Genomic DNA, 4,420 nt, shown 5'->3' with positions numbered 1-4,420 from the left:
ACACATGTTGGAAAGCATTTTTGTTCTCAACAAGTTCATATTATCGTTCATGGACCAATCTCAATTACTGCTTAAACTATACAAAACCCAGATAAAACCACAAATACATTCATCAGTTTCAGTAATTTCTCCACCATTAATGAGTTGTAGTAGTACTAGTTATAGTTGTGTCATTGTAAGTTTCGTTGTTGCCATTAATGGCTAAGGGTGAGATTAATAGGAGCAAGAGACTCGGTGGCAACAACCAGAAAGAGATATTGTTTAGTCGTGGAAATTCCATGTCAGGTGCACCTATCAGAATGGGAACAAACCAATTCCCAAATCCACCTATCATCGTCGGCATAACCATAAAAAATATCATTAAAAAAGCGTGAGACGTAATTAAAACATTATAGAGTTGATGATTTCCACCCAGAATTTGATCACCGGGTCGTGCTAATTCCATACGAATCAATACTGAGAAGCACGTACCCATCACTCCAGCAATGGCACCGAAGATGAAATAGAGAGTACCTATATGTTTATGGTTAATGGAGAAGAGCCATCGATTCAGATTTGTCATAAAATAGAGATTGAATGATTCCCCCTACATCTGTAGGTGTTTCGAAGAAGAAAACTCTCTTTTTCTCGCATGCCTGCAACTGAATGCGCATTGTTTTTCTGTTGGTTGTTGACCAACGAAAGGTTGGGAGTTTACTGACTTGGAAAGAGACAGATCAATGTGCTTGGCCGATATATGAAATTAGATACTTGATGTAGATATATAACATCATTCAAGTAGATACAGATCGAGATCGTAGAAACATAAGCTTGTGAAATAGCTACTCCTAATTCCAGACATATCAATGCGAGAACTATGAATAATAGGCCTAGATCACCTATGAAGAACAAGAGATCGTTCATACATAGCATTGCCCAAGCAAAGCCACTTAAGATCTTAACAAGGCTATGACCGGCCATCATATTAGCAAATAATCGGATTCCAAGCTTAATGCTCGAAAACAATAAGAGATTAGCTCAAGGAGTACTAAGAAGGGGTCTAATGCGAGAGGGACTCCAGCAGGTAGCAAGAAGCTTAAGAAATAAAGCCCGTTCCTCTGAAATCCCACGATTGTGATCCCGATGAAGATCGAAAACGAGAGACCCAAAGTGACGAGGAAATGAATTGTCACTGTGAAGCTATAAGGTATCATACCCTGTAGATTACGAAATAACGAAAAAGTAAAAGTGACCAAGATGCGAGGGAAAAACTTTTGTTTCACATTGCCAGACAGACCTCCAATCTGCTCGTTTACCAGGTTCAGTACGAAGTCACAGATTTTCTCGACCAAGGATTGCCAGGCATTTGGCACTAAGTTGCCTCCTCCGTTTTTTGTTACAAAATGAACTAGAAGTAGGACCAAACTAAGAGTGAGCAACATAGACAAAGATGGATTTGTGAATGAGAAGTACAAGTTCCCTATATTCATATGAATGAGCGGAATAATGGAAAATTGCTGAAATGGGCTGTGTACCATTCAGACTTTGCATTTTCTCTTCCGCTTCTTGATCTTTTAAGAAAGACTTATAAGAAATGACCGGTTGGATTTGTCCAACCAAGAAAGACATGGGAAAGATTCTTTCTTTTCTTTCTCTTCCAAAGCAAGTAATTAGCGACCTTACCTACTATTGGATTTGAACCAATGACTCTTGCCGTATGAAAGCAATACTCTAACCGCTGAGTCAAGTAGGTCCTTACTATAACAAGTAAGCGAGTCAACAACCTTGTGAGCCAAGTCAAAGAAAAGAGACCTATGAGAGCCACGGAGCGCTAATAAAGAGAAAGCGTTCTCACTAGACGAAATGAAGCAGCCAATTTAAGTAAACTGCTGTCAGAGCGCCTATTCCGCTTTGCATAAGTTTCTTTATTATTATACAGACCATACTTACATATGATAAAAGAAAGACTTCAATTCAATGATCGAGATTGAGACTGAAATGCATATTCCTTCTCGATTGCCATCGAGAAAACTGAATGCATCAATCTCACGCACCAAGCGGATATGCAAGATCTTTGAATCTCCTTTGAGAATAAAGCTGATTTCGAAGAACTCCGAAACGAAAGAACTTGACTATGCGCTGTCCCCCTTGACCAACCGAGGATGTGTAAGCGGTGTAACAACTCCGCGCCAATTATGGGTGTCCATATATCTCTTAGATTCTTTTTTTACTTGTGCCCCTCGATAAATCCTTATAACTTCTCTACTGTGAATCAAATTTTTTTTTTACCCATTGTTATCTAAAGCCTGGCACAGCTGCTACTCGTCTCACTATCGGAGCAAGTGAGGAACCGAACGATAGAAAAGGAAAGAATTATATCCATAGGATGCGTACTTGAATATCTCAACCTGGGGCTAAGCTTTGGCAATAATGACAGGTCGGCTCAGCTTCTTTTCTTACAACTTAAGGAAGAAAATCCCTAGCATACAGTATTAGCAAGAATGAGATCGTTAGAAGAAAGGAATTATGTTCGTAGCGTTCCCAGACAAAAAAGATACCATTTTTTATCCATGAAAGAGCAATATGACAGGAACAAGAAACAGACTCAAATAAAGAGCACGAGAACGCAAGTGAAAAAGTATTGACGATAGAATATATAGTCGTTTCTATGGTATTAGACTACAACCATCGTACGTTGCAATAACAGCATGATACTTATTCATCCTCGGTTTTTGTTACTTCAGTTTTTTTAGATAGACACAGGAGAATGAGCGAGCGACTTTCTTAACCTTCGGAACCTGTGGTGGAACCCAGCGCCCTACGGGCAACGACCAACAGGCAATGACAGGGATAGACTGGCGTCTCGCCCGAAGTCAGGGATGCCGAAATACCTTTGCCCCAGAGTCATACACGGGCTGGGATATGAATGAAGTCGCCTTTAGTGCCGCAGACATAAGCAAATATCAGTACAACGGAGGACAAATCAAATCCAGATACCAAGAAGCGTGGTGTACAAGCCAACGATATTAGATCACACTTCAAGCAAAGTAACGAAAGCCCTAGACTGGAGTAAAATCAAATGGCATAAAAAAGAAGTAAGCCTACGATCGATAGCAAGGTCGTCGCCAAAGCTTCCAACTAAATAAGAAATTCCTCACCAATAACCAATAAGTATCGGGTTGAGGCGGACATCGCTCTAAGGTACTGACTTCGACCAAAGGGATTTAATTCTGAGGATGCTACCGACTAAGGACAACCAGTTTCTTCAACTAATGGATAAAACCAGGACTCCTGCCTAACTTTATTCAATGCATCCTCTTCGGCTAATCATGCTTTGCTCTCACATCCGTAGGACATCCAGCTCACTCACTTTCAATCTACTTGCTGATTTACAGGAGATCCTTATCGAACTCGATACTTATTATAGTTGGTTTTGATCAATATCGTATGGGCTCATCTCCCTTTAGAGACACCCCTTTGGAGAGATTTCCCTCCCCTCTCTTTGGACGGATTATATCACTGGAAAGATACTTGCTGGAGTGGGATGCGCGCGTATTATTGATAAGAATAGATGACTTTGAAGTAAGGCCCTGAGCGGTAACTGATAGGCACATTTTTGTGTCTTATATAATCTCAATTGTATATATTATTAGTGCTCGATTTTATATTTATTATGGCTTTTTATGTCCCTGTAGGTATTTTGGAGAAATAAGCTTTTGCGGCGAAATTGGTTCGAAAAGCGGTTTTTGTGCTCGTGGGAGAAAATTACTATACGGACTCTCATTATGAAAAAGGGGTAACCTAATTACTAAGGGGTGACCTATTTCCAGGCAGCTTCTAAAGGGAGAACAGCACGGGATAGGGGGACACCCACCTTCTTCACGTTTCAAATTAGAAATATTGGCGGGAAAAGAGACTTCACGTCTGCAGATTTTGGACGTGAAGCTTTGGGCAGTTTTAAAGAGATTCAACACCGGAAATTGATTGGGCTGGACTTCTCATGGCTATAAAAGTTTACTAGAAGCAATTGGATCGATCGAATTGGGCTGGAATGGCCAGAAAAGGGAAACAGAGGTGAATAAGGAAATACGGCTATGTGGATTTGTTTTAGGAAATTCAGAGAGAATAAAGATCTAAAATTCGTTCCAAAGGTACATATTATATCTAAGGAAGAGTTTGATATAAGTGGGAGAGCTCAGAAACGCGTAAAACAATTTCTGGAAGGAATTATTGCCGTGACTGCCAAGGAAGGAAAGAAGAGATTTTGATGCGATTTGGGAAAGATTCAATGACCCTTTTATGTATAAATAGGATGCTTAGGTCCCCTAGAAGAAGGAACGGAGAGGTTTGGGGTCAAGAGGAGAGCTCAGGAGGCGAGAATCAGAGTTGCAGGAAGTTACGTCTCTGCTGTTGCTGCTGCCATTGAAGAGCACGAAGAACA

At 40.5% G+C, this 4,420-nt stretch overlaps 1 non-coding gene across 1 annotated transcript; it reads right to left on the bottom strand.

Annotated features, from left to right (window-relative positions):
• Positions 1-1,659: 1,659 nt before the first annotated feature.
• Positions 1,660-1,732, bottom strand: TRNAM-CAU. The gene has a single exon. It is a non-coding gene; the product is annotated as a tRNA-Met (tRNA).
• Positions 1,733-4,420: the final 2,688 nt, after the last annotated feature.

The sequence above is a fragment of the Papaver somniferum genome, chromosome 7, assembly GCF_003573695.1.
Source record: "Papaver somniferum cultivar HN1 chromosome 7, ASM357369v1, whole genome shotgun sequence".
NCBI lineage: Eukaryota > Viridiplantae > Streptophyta > Magnoliopsida > Ranunculales > Papaveraceae > Papaver > Papaver somniferum.
This window is presented reverse-complemented; position numbering and strand designations above follow the sequence as displayed.